Source organism: Carcharodon carcharias, chromosome X (assembly GCF_017639515.1).
Source record: "Carcharodon carcharias isolate sCarCar2 chromosome X, sCarCar2.pri, whole genome shotgun sequence".
In the NCBI taxonomy this organism is placed as follows: Eukaryota; Metazoa; Chordata; class Chondrichthyes; order Lamniformes; family Lamnidae; genus Carcharodon; species Carcharodon carcharias.
In genome coordinates, this window is record NC_054507.1 from 19,270,233 (window position 1) to 19,288,382 (window position 18,150).

At 43.7% G+C, this 18,150-nt stretch overlaps 1 protein-coding gene across 4 annotated transcripts in view; it reads left to right on the forward strand.

Annotated features, from left to right (window-relative positions):
• pym1 (PYM homolog 1, exon junction complex associated factor) overlaps nucleotides 1-18,150 on the forward strand; it is a 94,522-nt gene that overhangs the window by 15,079 nt on the left and 61,293 nt on the right. The gene's annotated exons all lie outside the window — the stretch shown is intronic.

Sequence of the window (18,150 nt, forward strand, 5' to 3'; positions counted from 1 at the left end):
TAAACCCCAGTTGGAATGGAACTACAATTCTTTACGCAAAACATTAGGTACCTAAAGTGGAAAAATATTAGCTATGCATTGATGCACGATAAAAGGGTTTGTCTAAAGAGTCATCTGAGTGCAATATAACTGATCACTTCCTATGAGCCTTTGGATGTGGTGTCAAATTCAATTTCCACACTACGCAAGCTGCTACCTAATAATAATATAGGAGCCAGCTGTGGCTTAAATGGCAGCACTCTTGCCTTTGAGTTAGTAGGCCAAGGGGCAAAGTCCAGCTCCAGAGACTTGAACACATAAACTAGGCTGCCCTGTTGTGAGTTTCTGTCTTTCAGCTGAGACATTAAACCAATGCTTTGTGCTCAGGTGAACACAAATCCCTGGCAGTATTTTGAAGAAAATTGATGCTGGTGTCCTGCCAATGTTTATTCCTCAATCAGTATTGTTAAGACAAATCACCTGATCATTATATTCTTACTTGTGGGACCTTGCTATGCGCAAATTGCATTTCCTACATTGCAACAGTGACAACACCAAAGTACTATGTTTGCTATAAAGTGCTTTGGGACATCCTGAGGTTGTCTAAGGCACTATAGAAGCGCAAGTCCTTTGAGGGGAAAATTACCTTTTATTTTCAAATTACATATTTGCAGATTGAATACCTACTGTTAGCGATCCAGCTAATTGCAAGTCAAAATCATTGTTTAAGAAACTTTCTTGTAGTTGAGCATGCAGCCCAGGTAGGTCCCAGCTCCCGTGCCTGGTCTTGATCGAGTCAGCAGATGTCAGCCAGGAAGGCAATACAGAGCACTGCAATTGGTCTCCATATCGATGGGTTCTGGGAAGGAAAATAATCCACGATTCCCAATGCTCATCACAATCCATTGACCCTCCCCCCCGCCCTTTTTTTTGTGGGTGGGTGAGGACAGGGTCAGCATTTCCTGTGATGACTCATAATAAAATACCCCTCAAACTTGGGTGACATACCAGAGAGTGACAATGCTCATGGAACTGGACCTCAGCAAACAATCAAGTGACTCGAGGAAAATGAAATAGAAATAATTATTCATAATTCTCAATTGATGCAGTTTAAAATGTTAAAATCTGGTATTATAAAGCTCTTGGGAGTGCAGCAGTGTATTTTTTTTAAAAACAGACCTACCACTGGTTTCTGTGCTACAACTGACTTTCTGCATCATGTGGGAAAATCTGTTTCTGACTCATCCTTTTTTTGCCCACGGGTTGATGTCCCACAGACTCTACTTATGTCTAATTAGATGATGTGACAACAGAAGGTCCAAATTCAAACAGTCTATCAGGTCAGTATGTGTCAGAGGTGTCTTGAATAGAGAGCCAGAGGAAAGGAAGTTGGGAAACTAAGAATGTGAATGTGTGGCTCGGGTCAGATCTGAATCAGATGGTTAGGGGCTCAAATCTTACTCCAGGGAAAATAATCTCGGCTGACACTAATGCTGAGGGAGTGCTGCACTTTGAGGTGCCATCTTGCGGATGAGATGTTTAGCAGAGGTCCCATCTGCCCTCTAGGGGAGATGTAAAAGACCCTGTGACAAGATTTCTTCGCAGAGCAAGGAATTAAGATTGTCTTGGCCAATATTTAATCCCTAAATCAACATCACTAAAGGAGATTATCTGGTGATTATCACATTGTTTCTGGGAGCTTGGTGTGTGCAAATTTACTGCCATGTTTCTTATATTACAACAGTGAATATATTTCATTGGCTGTAAAATGCTTTGGAGTGTCCTGTGGTTGTGAAAGGTACTATATAAATGTAAATCTTTGTTTTGTGAGGGAGCGTAAGGAGTGATTTCTCATGGGTGGATAGTGAACATTGGAAGGTGGGGGTATGTGGGTGATAAGGAAAATGAAGTGGTCAGAGATAATTTGTGATTGAAGTATTGGGTGTGGAGAGGCTACAAGAGATGATGTAGTCAAGGGGTGCCATGTAAAGTAGTGGGGAATCTTTGAACAGCAAGCACTGTCTAGGATTCCATGCCCTTTAGCCATGTGTTTTTGGTTTTTACTTGTGGGTAAAACTCCTACAATTGGATGTCTTAAATTACTAGGTATGTGTGTATGTGCTGCGTTACAAAAAGCCTGCTTAAACAAACAACTTGCCATTTTGAAATGTCAGTCTTCGGGTGAATGGTGGTTGAAATGCTAAGAAACAAGTCTCTACCATTTCAGAAGGTAATGTGGGTATATAGTGTCTGACTGCCATCTGGACCTATTACAGTTAGCTGCCGGAGTCATGGTGTAGTTCTAGATGTACAATAGGGACAGAAAATTAGAAGTAAATTTTAGCTGTTTGTAGGAGCTCTGATGTCAATATGAAAACAATTGGTTTTAATCGTCCCCCCACTTTTGACCCCTATGTTTCTTACAACAATTCCCAAGCAAGGGCACTGGGTAAACCAATATCCGGCTTCTGTCAGTTTCTCGTTGGTTGGACAAGAACAGTTCAAGTTCACTCACCCTTTGATATTCCATCCCTCCTATATTGGTCTCTGCTTGATATCTTGGCCCAATGATTGGAAAAGCTCTAAGATAAAAGCAAAAAACTGCAGATGCTGGAAATCCAAAACAAAAATAAAAATACCTGGAAAACTTAGCAGGTCTGACAGCATCTGTGGAGAGGAACACAGTTAGTGTTTCGAGTCTGTATGACTCTTCAACAGAACTGAGGAAAAATAGAAGAGAGGTGAAATATAAGCTGGTTTAAGGGGGCAGGGGGACAGGTGGAGCTGCATAGAGGTGCCTTTAGAGTCTAGGAATCTACCTAAACCTCCTTGAATATATATTGTGACTTGACCTCCACAGCCCTCTGTGGTAGAGAATTTCATATGTTCACCACCCTCTGAGTGAAGAAGTTTTTTCTCATCTCAGTCCTAAATGGTCTGCCCCGTATCCTGAGATTGTGATCCCTTATTTTGGACCTCCCAGCCAGAGGAAATATCATCCCTGCATCCTGCCTGTCCAGCCCTGTCAGAATTTTATACTTGTCAATGAGAGGGGATCTCATTCTTCTAAACTCCAGTGAATACAGGCCTAGCCGGCCCAATCTCCTATGACAATCCTGCCATCCCAGGAATCAGTCTAGTGGACCTTGGCTGCACCCCCTTTATGGCAAGTATATCCTTTCTTGGGTAAGGAGCCCAAAACTGCAAACACTACTCCCGGTGTGGTCTCACCAAGGCCCTGTACAGCTGCAGTAAGACATCCTTGCTCCTGTATTCAAGTGCACTTGCAATGAAAACCAAAATACCATTTGATGCCTTAACTGCTTTTTGCACCTATGTGCTTGCTTTCAGTGATTGGTGTGTACAAGGACACCCAGGTCCCTTTGTACATCAACATTTCCCAATCTATCACCATTTAAATAATACTCTGCCATTCTGTTTTCCTACCAAAATGGATGACTTTACACTTATCCACATTATACTGCATCTGCCATGTATTTGCCCACTCACTCAACCTGTCTAAATCGCCTTGATGCCTCATAACACCCTCCTCATTGCTCACATTCCCAACAAGTTTTGTATCACCAGCAAACTTGGAAATATTACATTCGGTTCCCTCATCCAAATCATTAATATATATTATGAATAGCTGGGGCCCAAGCACTGATCCCTGCAGTACCCCACTAGTCACCACCTGCCATTCTGAAAAAAACCCATTTTATTCCTCCTCTCTGTTTCCTGTCTGCTAACCAATTCTCAATCCATGCCAATCCCCAATCCCACGTGCTTTAATTTTGCACACTAACCTCTCATGTGGGACTTTATCAAAAGCGTTTGAAAATCCAAATACACCACTTCCACTGGTTTTCCCTTTATCTATTCTGCTAGTTATGTCATCAAAGAACTCCAGTAGATTTGGCAAACATGATTTTCCTTTCATAAATCCATGTTGACTTTGTCTAATCCCGTTGATATTTTCTAAGAGTCCTGTTATCACATCCTTTATAATAGACTCTAGCATTTTTCCTATCACTGGTGTTAGGCTAACTGGTCTGTAATTCCCTGTTTTCTCCCTTTTTTAAATAATGGGATTCCATTTGCCATCCTCCAATCTGCTGGGACTTTTACAGAATCTATAGAATTTTGGAAGATGACAACCAACACATTCACTATTTCCATAGCCACCTCCTTTCATACTCTGGGATGTAGATTATCAGGCCCTGGGGACTTACTAGCTTTCAGCCCCATTAATTTCTCCAGCACAATTGTTTCACTAATACTAATTTCCTTCAATTCCTCCTTCTCACTAGACCCTTGGTTCCCTAGCATTTCTGGGAAGTTATTTGTCTTCCTCCATGTAGACAGAACTAAAGAAGTTGTTTACTTGCTCTATTTCCTTGTTCTCTATTATAAATTTTCCCATTTCAGACTGTAAAGGACCTACATTTGTCTTCACTAATCTTTTTCCTTTTTACATACATATGGAAGCTTTTACAGTCTGCTTTTATGTTCCTTGCAAGTTTACTCTCATACTCTATTTTTCCCCCCTCAATCAATCTCTTGGTCCTCCTTTGCTGAATTCTAAACTGCTCCCAACCCTCAGGCTTGCTACTTTTTCTAGCAATTTTATATGACTCCTCTTTGGATCTAATACTAAGTTTCTTTTGTTAGCCATGGTTGGGCCACTTTTCTTGTTGCTTTTCTGCCAAAAAGGAATGTATAACTGTTGCAACGTATGCATTAGTTCCTTAAATATTAGCCATTGCCTATCCACCATCATACCTTTTTAATGAAGTTCCCCAACCTATCTCAGCCAACTCACCTCTCGTACCTTCGTAGTTTCCTTTGTTTAGATTTAGGACCCTAGTTTTGGATCGGACTACTTCACTTTCCATCCTAATGAAGAATTGCATCATGTTATGGTCACTGTTCCCTCAAGGACCCGGCACAAGATTATTAATTAAACCCTTCTCGTTGCACAAAACCAAATCTAGGATAGCCTGTTCCCTAGTTGGTTCCTTGACGCACCAATCTTTAAAAAAAATCTTGTACACACTCCAGGAATTCATCCACCACAGTATTATTGCTAATTTGGTTTGCTCAGTCTATATGTAGATTAAAGTCACCCATGGCTACTGTAGCACCCTTGTTACATGCATCTCTAATTTCCTGTTTAATGCTGTCCTCTACCTTACCACTACTGTTTGGAGGCCTATAGACAACTCCCACTAATGTTTTCTGCTGTTTGTTGCTTCTGAGCTCCGACCCAGGGTGATTCTACATCTAGATTTTCTGAGCCAATATCCTCTCTCACTATCGCGCTGATTTCATCTTTAACGAACATTGGCACCCCACCTCCTTTTCCTTTTTGCTTGTCCTTCCTTAATATCAAGTACCCTTGGATATTCAGTTCCCAGGCTTGGTCACCCAGCAGCCACGTCTCCGTAATCACAATCACATCATACCCTTTAACGTCTATTTGCGCTGTTAGTTCGTCTATCTTATTGCAAATGCTCTGTGCATTCAGACACTTCCTTTTTAACATTTTTACACATCTTTTTTGTACTCTGGCCCTATTTGCTGCTAGCCCTCATTTCCTCCGCCTTCCACTTTTGCTTTCTACTTTTCTGGCTTTCATTCCTATCTGTGTTTCCCTCTTGGGCTCCCATCCCCCTGCCACTCTAGTTTAAACCCTCCCCTACAGTAATAGAGAATACCCCTGTGAGGATATTGGTCCTGGTCCTGTTGGGGTGCAACCCATCCAGCTTGTACAGGCCCCATCTTGCCCCAGAATCAGTCCCAAAGCCTCAGGACTCCCTCCTGCACCATCTTTCCAGACATTATATAATTTCATGTTGGTAGTGATTTATAGATTTGTTTTTCTTTTAAGGTACAATGTGATGTTTAATGAGCTAAGGTTCACAATTGGTCAGCTAAAGTGTAAAATAATTCTGATGAGTAAATATAGTGGAACCTCCATCTGGTCTATTCTCCTATTCCTGATCTCAGTAGCACATAGCACTAATCCTGAGATTACTACCTTTTGGGATCCTGCTTTTTAATTTTCCTAGCTCCCTATATTCTGCTTTCAGGACCTCATCCCTCTTTTTACCTATGTCATTTGTACCGATATGGACCACGCACTCTGGCTGTTCACCCTCCCTCTTCAGAATGTCCTGCAGCCACTCAGTGACATCCTTGACCCTGGCACCAGGGAGGCAACATACCGTTCTGGTGTCACGTCTGCAGCCACAGAAACGTCTGTCTGTTCCCCTTACGATAGAATTCCCTATCACTGTTACTCTCCCACTCTTTATTCTCTCCAAACCACCACCCCCACCCCCACCCCCCAACCCCACCCCCACCCTGCAGTGCAGCTGAGTCACTCGTGGTGCCATAGGCTTGGCTCTTGCTGCATTTCCCTAAGAAACCATATCCCCCAGCAATATCCAAAACGGTAAGGCTGTTAGTGAGGGAGATGGACCAAGGGGGACTGTCTAGTTTTGGCAGTCACCCATTCCCTTTCTGCCTGTGCACTCTTTACCTGTGGTGTAACCACCTCACTGTGCATGGTATCCACAAAGATCTCAGCCTTGCAGATGCTCCACAGTTACCCCAGCTGCAGCTCCAGCTCCGAAACCCAGCTGCAGCCGGAGACATTTCCTGCACACATGGTTGCCCTGAACACTGGAAGTGTCCCTGACTTCCAACATTTTTTTTATTCATTCATGGGATGTGAGCATCGCTGTCCAGGCCAGCATTTTTATTGCTCATCCCTAATTGCCCTTTTTCAGAGGGCAGTTAAGAGTCAACCACATTGCTATGGTTCTGGAGTCACATGTAGGTTAGACCAGGTAAGGGCAGCAGATTTCCTTCCCTAAAGGGCATTAGCGAACCAGATGGGTTTTTACAACAATTGAAAATGGTTTCATGGTCATCAGATCCCAAATTTTTATTGAATTCCAATTTCACCATTTGCCATAGTGGGATTCGAACCCGGGTCCCTGCAATACCAGTGACAATACCACTATGCCACCTCCCCATGAGACATCTCACAGGAGGAGCATTCAACATGGCTGAGCTCCCTTGCCATGACTTACCCTTAAATTACTCCCTTTACTTTTACTTTCTCTAGTTTAAGGAATATTAAATATATACTTGGGACCTTTACACAACTACTTAAACTAAAGACCAATTTTACTTTAAAGACTGGACAGTAAAAATACTCACCCAGTCCTACTTACCAAGGCCACTGCTCCTCTCGTGCTGGCTCCTGGTCCCGCTTTGATCTCTGGCCTGGTTCCCCTCGCTCTTTAAGGCCTCCACTCCTTGCGTTATCAAATGCCAAAAGCAAAGGAGTACCTCTTTCCCTTCCTCCCCTAACTCCTTTAATCACCCAACTCCCAGCACTCTATTCTAAACTGCACTCAGTTGGCTAGCTTTACATTTGCCTAAGACAAAGGCTGGCTGACCCAGTCACAGAAGAACCAGTTTCAGCTGCTTCTTTAATTAATTAAGCCCAACTGCCCACCCAGTGGAGACCTTGTTAAAACAAAAACAGAATTACCTGGAAAAACTCAGCAGGTCTGGCAGCATCGGCGGAGAAGAAAAGAGTTGACGTTTCGAGTCCTCATGACCCTTCGACAGAACTTGAGTTCGAGTCCAGGAAAGAGCTGAAATATAAGCTGGTTTAAGGTGTGTGTGTGGGGGTTAAAACCCTGCTTAAGGCTGTGAACTTTAGAATTTAAACTATAGATTTCAGTTAAATGCTAACTACAAACAAAATTAGATTTTTACAACAAGGTATTAAAAAATTAACCCTCCTTACTCAGCATCCAGTCCTAGCCTAGATATGTTTCCTTTGTTCACTTTCCTGCCATCCCCTCAAGATACCAACTCAGGCATCCTAGACAAAAGCAAATTCAATATAGAAAATGAATGAAATATCAAGAGGAAAAAAAAACACCCCAGTAGCTTGCCTGGAGGCCATAATTGAGTGAGCTAGTGCAGTGAGCAAGTCAGCAACCTGACATCACACAGTGTTATGCAGATCAGAAACCCTTCACTGCAAAATCCAGGGGTTGCTGCTTCAATTGAAGTGCCCCTACTGACAGATGAGCAAACAGTGCAGACTGGGGAATGAATCTGGGACCATCTGGTCTGTATGGCTGTTCCCCATGCAGTGTTTTCTCTACAAGGTCTGGTGGCTTCTTTATATAAAGAGTGAATGCGTGACTATTCAAGGGATTAAGTGAGGAGATTCATTTGGAGAATTTTTTGTGGAACTTCCTTAAGTCAAGCTGTGGCTTCTTAGTTGCAGCCTACATCATACTCTTAAACATCAGCTGCTGCTTAATCAGGAACTTCAAGGTCATTTTAAAGTGTGGATGCTGATCATTATTCAGATTTGTTTTTCTCCTGTCAGCACATGTCTCGCCAGAGACATGGGGCTAGTTGGGCTGTTTATTTTTCCATCATAGCATTACATCAAGATCATTTGCCAGCAAGTGCTATTTGAGTCCATGTGTCGTTGTGTCTGATAGCCCGAGATTGGACCTAAAACCTCAGTTGCCAATGGCAATCATGCAGTAGTAATTGGCAAGCCTGGCATAGAGGGACATTGGCGCTGGACTAGTAATCCAGAGACCCAGGGTAATGATCTGGGGACCAGGGTTCGAATCCCATCACAGCAGGTGGTAGAAATTGAATTCAATAAAAATCTGGAATTAAAAGTCTGATGATGACCATGAAACCATTGTCGATTGTTGTAAAAAAAAAACCATTTGCTTCACTAATGTCCTCTGTCGTGCTTACCGCTACAAAATCACAAAAGGGGAATGAAATTGGACGGGCCACCTGGCATCAACCTAGGCACCGGAAACAGCAATCTCAGCCTTGTTGACCCTGCAAAGTCCTCCTTATTGACATCTGGATGCTAGTGCCAAAATTGGGAGAGCTGCCTCACAAACTAGTCAAGTGACAGCCTGACATAGTCATCCTCATGGAATCATACCTTACAGATAATGTTCCAGACACCACTGTCACCATCTCTGGGTTTGTCCTGTCCCACCGGCAGGACAGTCCCGGCAGAGGTGGTGGCATAGTGGTATAGAGTTGTCCTGGGAGTCATTGACATCGGACATTTTCCATCAGGTCAAACATGGGCAAGGAAACCTCCTGCTGATTACCACGTACTGCCCTCCCTTAACTGATGAACCAGTGCTCCTCCATGTTGAACACCACTGGAGGAAGCACTGAGGGTGGCCAGGGCACAGAATGTACTCTGGGTGGGGGACTTCAATGTCCATCATTCCAAGAGTGGCCCAGTAGCACCACTGCTGGCCGAGTCCTAACTGACATAGCTGCTAGACTGGGTCTGCGACAGGTGGTGAGGGAACCAACAAGAGGGAAAAACCTGCTTGACCTCATCCTCACCAACCTACCTGCCACAGATGCATCTGTCCATGACAGTATTGGTAGGAGTGACCACCACACAGTCCTTGTGGAGATGAAATCCTACCTTCACATTGAGGATACCCTCCATCGTGTTGTGTGGTACTACCACCGTGCTAAATGGGATAGATTTAGAACAGAGCTAGCAACACCAGACTGGGCAATCATGTGGGCCATCAGCAGCAGCAGAATTGTACTCAAACACAATCTGTAACCTCATAGTCCGGCATATACCCCACTCTACCATTACCATCAAGCCAGAGGATCAACCCTGGTTCAATGAAGAGTGCAGGAGGGCATGCCAGGAGCAGCACCAGGCATACCTAAAAATGAGGTGTCAACTTGGTGAAACTATAACACAGGACTTGTTGTGTGCCAAACTGGATAAGCGATCCCACAACCAAAAAATCAGATCTAAGCTCTGCAGTCCTGCCACATCCAGTTGTGAATTCTGGTGGACAATTAAACAACTCACTGGAGAAGGAAGCTCCACAAATATCCTCATCCTCAATGATGCAGGAGCCCAGCACATCAGTGCAAAAGATAAGGCTGAATCGTTTGCTACAATTTAGAGCCAGAAGTGCCGAACGGATGATTCATCTCAGCCTCCTCCGGAGATCACAGATGCCAATCACCAGCCAATTCAAATCACTCCATGTGATATCAAGAAACAGCTGAAGGCACTGGATATGCAAAGACTATAGGGCCTGACAATATTCCGGCAATATTGCAGCTCAACACTGGCATCTACCTGGCTCTGTGGAAAATTGCCCAGGTATGTCCTGTATTCAAAAAGCAGGACAAATCCAACCTGGCCAATTACCACCCCATCAGTCTACAATCCATCCATCAGTAAAGTGATGGAAGGGGTCATCAACAGTGCTATCAAGCAGACTTGCTTAGCAATAACCTGCTCACTGGCACCCAGTTCGGGCTCCGCCAGGGCAACTTAGCTCCTGACCTCATTACAGCCTTGATTCAAACATGGACAAAAGGTCTGAACTCCAGAGGTGAGATGAGAGTGACTGCCCTTGACATCAAGGCTGCATTTGACAGAGTGTGGCATCAAGGAGCCCTAACAAAACTGGAGTCAATGGGAATCGGGGGGAAACTCTCCACTGGTTGGAGTCATACCTAGCACAAAAGTAGATGATTGTGGTTGTTGGAGGTCAGTTATCTCAGGACATCATTGCAGGAGTTCCTCAGGGTAGTGTCCTTGGCCCAACCATCTACAGCTGCTTCATCAATGACCTTCCTTCCATCATAAGGTCAGAAGTGGGGATGTTCGCTGATGATTGCACGATGTTCAGCACCATTCGCGACCCCTCAGATACTGAAGTAGTCCATGCCCAAATGCAGCAAGACCTGGACAATATCCAGGCTTGGGCTGATAAGTGGCAATTAACATTCGCATCACACAAGTGTCAGGCAATGACCATCTCCAACAAGACAGAATCCAACCATCGCCCCATGACGTTCAATGGCATTACCATCACTGAATCCCCCACTATCAACATCCTGGGGGTTACCATTGACCAAAAACTGAACTGGACCAGCCAAAAAAATATTGTGGCTACAAGAGCAGGTCAGAGGTTGGGAATCATGTGACGAGTAACCCACCTCCTGACTCCACAAAGCCTATCCACCATCTACAAGTCAGGAGTGTGATGGAATACTTCCCACTTGTTTGAATGAGTGCAGCTCCCACAACACTGAAGAAGCTGGACACCATCCAGGAAAAAGCAGTCCGCTTGATTGGCACCACATCCACAAACATTCATTTCCTCCACCACCGACGCACAGTAGCAGCAGTGTGTACCATCTACAAGATGCACTGCAGGAATTCACCAAGGCTCCTTTGACAGCACCTTCCAAACCCACAACCTCTACCATCTAGAAAGACAAGGGCAGCAGACACATGGGAATACCACCACCTGGAAGTTCCCCTCCAAGTCACTCACCATCCTGACTTGGAAATATATCGCCGTTCCTTCGCTGTCGCTGGGTCTAAATCCTGGAACTCCCTCCCTAACAGCATTGTGGGTGTAGCTACACCACGTAGACTGTAGCAGTTCAAGAAGGCAGCTCACTGCCACCTTCTCAAGGACAATTAGGGATGGGCAATAAATGCTGGCCCAGCAAGCGAAGCCCACATCCCATGAATGAATTTTTTTTAAAAATGTGAGCCAGCAAGCTTCTGGTTTTGGAGTTGATTAACCTTTCTCTGCTAGATCAAGTGCATGTTGATCCGGCTTTTCCTGTCTTTCTGGTATCTTGGCTGGTAATTATCCCTCAACCAACATCAATCAAACGCATGATCTGATCATTATCATGAAGACGTTAATGGGACCTTACTGTGCAAAAAATGGCTGCCATACTTTGTACATTACAAAAGAAATCTGTTGGCTGCAAATTTCCTTGGGTTGCCCTGAAGTCATGCATGGTGCTAAATAAATGCAAGTCCTTCACTTTCTGCTTTCTAAATATTGAAAGAAACATTTGCACATTTAACTGTCGGAAGAGTGCTCCACCAGTGTCTGTAGGTGAGCAGTACACGGCTTTCTCTTGCCAAGGCTCTTAGTTGTGCAGCCAGGCAGGGGTCGGGAATTATAAATGCAGCTTGGCTCAAAATTGAACTGCTTTTAATGCGAAGTTGAGCGAGTATACATTAAGGCAACTGCAGCAGTGATGCAGATAAACTTCAGACCTGTGTGAGTCTTTTTCTGTTGGCCATCATTGATAGACCATACTTCAATAGTGAATGACAGCAATGTGGAATCATCCTAGAGTCTTAACAGAAGTGGTTGCTGAGATTGGGAAAATTAAAACCAATGTATTTACAAACTCCCTAGATTTTGGAAAAGTCCCCTCAGATTGAAAAAAATAATGAATGTGACTGCTCTATTCAAAAAAGGAGCGAGACAGTAAGCAGGAAACTACAGGCTAGTTCGGCTAACATCTACCATAGGGAAATTGCTGGAATCTATTATTAAGGAGGTTATAGCAGGGCACTTAAAAAATCTCAATGCACTCAGGCAGAGTCAACATAGTTTTATGAAAGGGAAATCATGTTTGACTAATTTATTGGAGTTCTTTGAGGAAGTAACAAGCAATGTGGATAAAGGGTGTGGATGTGCTGTACTTAAATTTCCAGAAGGCATTTGACAAGGCGCCACATCAAAGAAAGAGCTCATGTGTAGGGGGTAACATGTTAGTATGGTTAGAAGATTGGTTAGCTAACAGGAAAAATACTAAGCATAAATGGGTCATTTTCGGGCTGGCAAGATGTGACAAGTGGAGTGCCACAGGGGTTAGTGCTGGGGCCTCAACTATTTACAATTTATATCAATGGCTTGGATGAAGGGACTGAATGTATGGTTGCTAAATTTGCTGATGACACAAAGGTAGGTAGGATAGTAAATTGTGAAGAGGACATAAATTGGTTAAATGAGTGGGCAAAAAATTGGCAGATGGGAATATAATGTGGGAAAATGTGAACTCATCAACTTTGGCAAGAAGAATAGAAAAGCAGCATATTATTTAAATGAAGAGAGGTTGCAGAAACCTGAGGTTCAGAGGGATCTGGGTGCCCTGGTATATGAATTACAAAAGTTAGTATGCAGGTACAGCAAGTGATTAGGAAAGCATATGAATTAGGAGCAGGAGTAGGCCACTTGGCCCCTTGAGCCTGCTCTGCCATTCAATAAGATCATGGCTGATCTGATTGTAACCTCAACTTCACATTCCTGCCTACTCCCGATAACCTTTCACCCCCTTGATTATCAAGAATCTATCTAGCTCTGCCTTAAAAATATTCAGACTCTGTTTCCACTGCCTTTTGAGGAAGAGAGTTCCAAAGACTCACTATCCTCTGAGAGACAAAAAATTCTCTTCATCTCTGTCTTAAGTGAGCGACCCCTTATTTTTGAACCCCTAGTTCTAAATTCTCCCACAAGAGGAAACAGCCTATCCACATCCACCCTGTCAAGACCCCTCAGGATCTTAAAGGTTTCGATCAAGTCGCCTCTTACTCTTCCAAACCTAAATGTCTGACCTTTCCTCCATAAGACAACCTGCCCATTTCTGGTATTAGTTTAGTAAATCCTCTCTGAACTGCTTATAATGCATTTACATCCTTCCTTAAATAAGGAGACCAGTACTGTACATAATACTCCAAATGTGGTCTCACCAATGTCCTGTATAACTGAAGCATAACCTCCCTACTTTTGTAATCAATTCCCCTCAATAAATGATAACATTCTATTAGCTTTCCTAATTACTCGCTGTACCTGCATACTAACCTTTTGTAATTCATGCACTAGGATACCCAAATCCCTCTGCATCTTGGAGCTCTGTAATCTCCCACCATTTAAATAATAAGCTTTTTTATTCTCCTTGCCAAAATGGACAATTTCACATTTGCTCACATTATACTCCATTTGCCAGATCTTTGCCCACTCACTTAACCTATCTATGTCTCTTTGTAGCCTCAGGTCCTCTTCGCAATTTACTTCCCTACATATCTTTGTTTCGTAATGGAATGTTGTCATTTATTGCAAGGGAATGGAATATAAAAGTAGGGATGTTTTACTGCAGCTGTACAGGGCATTGGTGAGACCACACTTGGAGTACTGTGAATTCTGGTCTCCTTACTTGAGAAAGGATAAAAATGCATCAGAAGCAGTTCAAAGAAGGTTCACATGACTGATTCCTGGAATGAAGGGGTTATCTGATGAGAAAAGGTTGGACAGGCTGGGCCTGTATCCATTGGAGTTTAGAAGAATGAGAGGAGACTTTCTTGAAACATATAAGATCCTGAGGGGACTTGACAGGGTGGATGCTGAAAGGCTGTTTCCCCTTATGGGAGAGACTAGAACTAGGGGACACAGTTTAAAAATAAGGGGTCTCCCATTTAAGATGGAGATGAGAAGAAACTTTTTCTCTTAGAGGGCCATAAATCTTTGAAACTCTCTTCTCCAGAGAGTGGTGGAGGCAGGGTCACCGAATCACAGAATTTTAATGGCACAGAAGGAGGCCATTCGGCCCATTGTGTCTGCACTGGCTCTCCAAATGAGCTTTATGACATAGTGCCATTACCCTGCCTTTTCCCCGTATCCCTGCACATTGTTTCTATTCAAATAATCATCTAATGCCCTCTTGAATGCCTTGATTGAACCTGCCTCCAGCATACTTCCAGGCAGTGCATTCAATGACCAGGCAGGTCATTGAATAATTTTAAGGCAGTGGTAGATAGATTCATGACTAACAAAGGAGTCAAAGGTTATCAGGGGTAGGCAGAATGTGGAGTTGAGGCCACCATAGGATCAGCCATGATCTTACTGAATAGCGGAGTAGGCTCGAGGGGCCAAATGGCTACTCCTGCCCCAAATTTTTATGTTCATATGTACCACATCAGGAATTGTCGCCTCCAGGAAAATGGGGTTAAGAAAAGCGATTAGGCAGCTAGGGAGGGGAATCAAATCAGTCAAAGTTCACATTCCTGATCGCTGTCCAGTGACCCCCAACTGGAAAGGATGTGGTTTTGGTTGAGGGCAGGATGAGGCTCATCTTCCATCTGTCCAGTTCACCTTGTATTATGCAGTATTGTCTGGCTAAGAGGGCAGCCAGAATATTACTGGGCCAGTGCTAATGCCAAATGAGTTAGCAATGAAAAGATGCATAACATCTCCCTTAATCCTTGTGCAGAGATGCCTAGCGTTTGCTTGTCACCTCCCCCTGCTGTGATTGTCATTGAAGCCTAATGTATGGAATTGTAAATTTGGCCCACCATGTTGGGAATCAAAGGGAACAGAAAACTGCACGTAAAAAAATCTTGTGTGTGTACTTCCCTTGCTGGAAATTGGGAGCTTAGTTATTTTTCCTAATAAAATTGCATCATAGAGAGTCACTTTGCAAGTAGAGAGGCTGCGCCCATTCATTTTAAATCTTATAGTTTTGTTAACTTTGCTGGGAGTGTTGGCCACAGGCTATTGCAATGTATTGCTCAGATATAATAGAAGCAACCTAGCAATGCAGTAATTCTTGAGTCCTCATTTCCCAAAACAAATTAGTTGGAAAAGTAGAAATGTTTGGGTCTTCAGCAGTGACATTTTGCACCAAGTGGACTGACAAAGTACAGATTTTTATTACTTATTTTGGGATATCCTACTCATAATTGATATTATCTATAACCATGCACAAAGTCTCCAGTGGGATGAAAGGGACATTCAACAGTCCATTATATCTTGTTCTACATTGTAAGTAGGAATTGCCAACATAAGGCTTCTTTGTTCCTGCAAGGAGGTCGAGAAGACACTTTGAATGCCTCAGTGCCGATACACAGGTTTGGAAGTGATGATGGCTCCTGATTGCTATCCATTGACCATTGCTGACAAGTGTAAATGTGTACTTTGGGGTTTATTACAGCTAAATGTGACCCTGCCTGTGCCCAATGTCAACACCAACGCATGACAAATGGCCACCTGGATGATATCTTGAAAATTTTCTGGTCAACTTTTCTATTTCAACAGTTTTCTTACGCTGCTGTGGCTCAGATTTTATTTATTCTGATGTATTATTTAATATATTTATCACATAGTATTCTTGGAATAAAAAAGCATACTCTGGAACTAGTCTGGTAAACTCACTCCATTTGGCTGTGCAGTGGTTATTTTTTCATTTGAGAATGTTGGGCCCAAGCTGTTGTAATTGCTCAATCCTGATTCAAACCTTTAGTTGGCTAAATTGAGTTTTTAGAAGTATCTTTACAGTGACACTCGAAGGATTTTTTTCATTATTAACTTACGGGATCTGGGTGTCACTGGCTAGGCCAACATTTATTGCCCATCCCTAATTGCCCTTGAGAAAGTGGTGGTGAGCTGCCTTCTTGAACCACTGCAGTCATGGGATGTAGGTACACCCGCAGTGCTGTTAGGGAGGGAGTTCCAGGATTTTGACCCTGTGATGGTGAAGGATCACCAATATATTTCCAAACAGTCCGTCTCCAAATGCAGCATGACCTGGACAATGTCCAGGCTTGGGCTGACAAGTGGCAAGTAACATTCGCGCCTTGCAAGTGTCAGGTAATGACCATCTCCAACGAGCGAATCCAACTATCGCCCCTTGATGTTCAATGGCATTACCATCACTGAATCCCCCACTATCAACATCCTGGGGGTTACCCATTGACCAGAAACTGAACTGGACCAGCCATATAAATACTGTGGCTATAAGAGCAGGTCAGAGGCTAGGAATCGTGCGACGAGTAACTCACCTCCTGACTCCCCACTTGCCTGGATAAGTGCAGCTCCCGCAACACTGAAGAAGCTCGACACCATCCAGGACAAAGCAGCCCCGCTTGATTGGCACCACATCCACAAACATTCATTCCTTCCGCTACCAATGCACAGTAGCCGCAGTGTGCACCATCTACAAGATGCACTGCAGGAATTCACCAAGGCTCCTTAGACAGCACCTTCCAAACCCACGACCACTACCATCTAGAAGGACAAGGGCAGCAGATAGGTGGGAACACCACCACCTGGAAGTTCCCTTCCAAACCACTCACCATCCTGACTTGGAAATATATCACCGTTCCTTCACTGTCACTGGGTCAAAATCCTGTAACTCCCTCTCTAACAGCACTATGGGTGTACCTACACCACATAGACTGCAGCGGATTAAGAAGAAAGCTCAACACCACCTTCTCAAGGGCAACTAGGGATGGGCTAGAAATGCTGAACTAGCCAGTGACGCCACATCCCGTGAATGAATACAAAAAAAGTCAGGATGGTAGTGGTTGTGGGTTTGGAAGGTGCTGTCAAAGGAGCCTTGGTAAGTTTCTGCAGTGCATCTTGTAGATGGTACACACTGCTGCCACTGTGTGTCGGTGGTGGAGGGAGTGAATGTTTGTGGATGGGATTCCAATCAAGCAGGCTGCTTTGTCCTGGATGGTATCAAGCTTCTTGAGTGTTGTTGGAGCTGCAAATTCCAGGCAAGTGGAGAGTGTTTCATCACATTCTGGACTTGTGCCTTGTAGTAGATGGTGGACAGGTTTTGGGCAGTCAGGAGGCGAGTTACTCGCTACATGATTCCTAGCCTCTGACCTGCTCTTGTAACCATAGTATTTACATGGCCGGTCCAGTTCAGTTTCTGGTCAATGGTAACCCCCAGAATGTTGATAGTGGGGGATTCAGCGATGATAAAGCCATTGAATGTCAAGGAGCAATGGTTAGATTCTCTCTTGTTGGAGATGGTCATTGCCTGACACTTGTGTGGTGTAAATGCCCTCTGAACAAAGGCAATTTAGGATGGGCAATAAATGCTGGCCTACCTAATGACGCCCAAATCCCATGAACGAATAAAAAAAATGTTACTTGCCACTTGTCAGCCCAAGGTAGTCACTATGACTGCACTGTCATATGTCACTCTTTCCTGGAATAATCATAGTGTTCACAGTGGCAACATGTCACTAATTTTTGTCATGATGCAGAAATCAAAATTTTCTTGATACTCAGTCCTTGAAACAAGTCAGGCATTTCCAAATGGACTAAAGAGGTCATATTGGGTGAATTGGTGAGCTTTGGAGCCAAAATGAAGGAACGAGCAGATCAACATGAGTGGGGAAGAATACTGAATGTCAGGATATATATACTGTACATCTATGGATGGCTGTAGTGAATTTTAGGATATACCTTGGTTGGAAGCATAGCTCGGGTA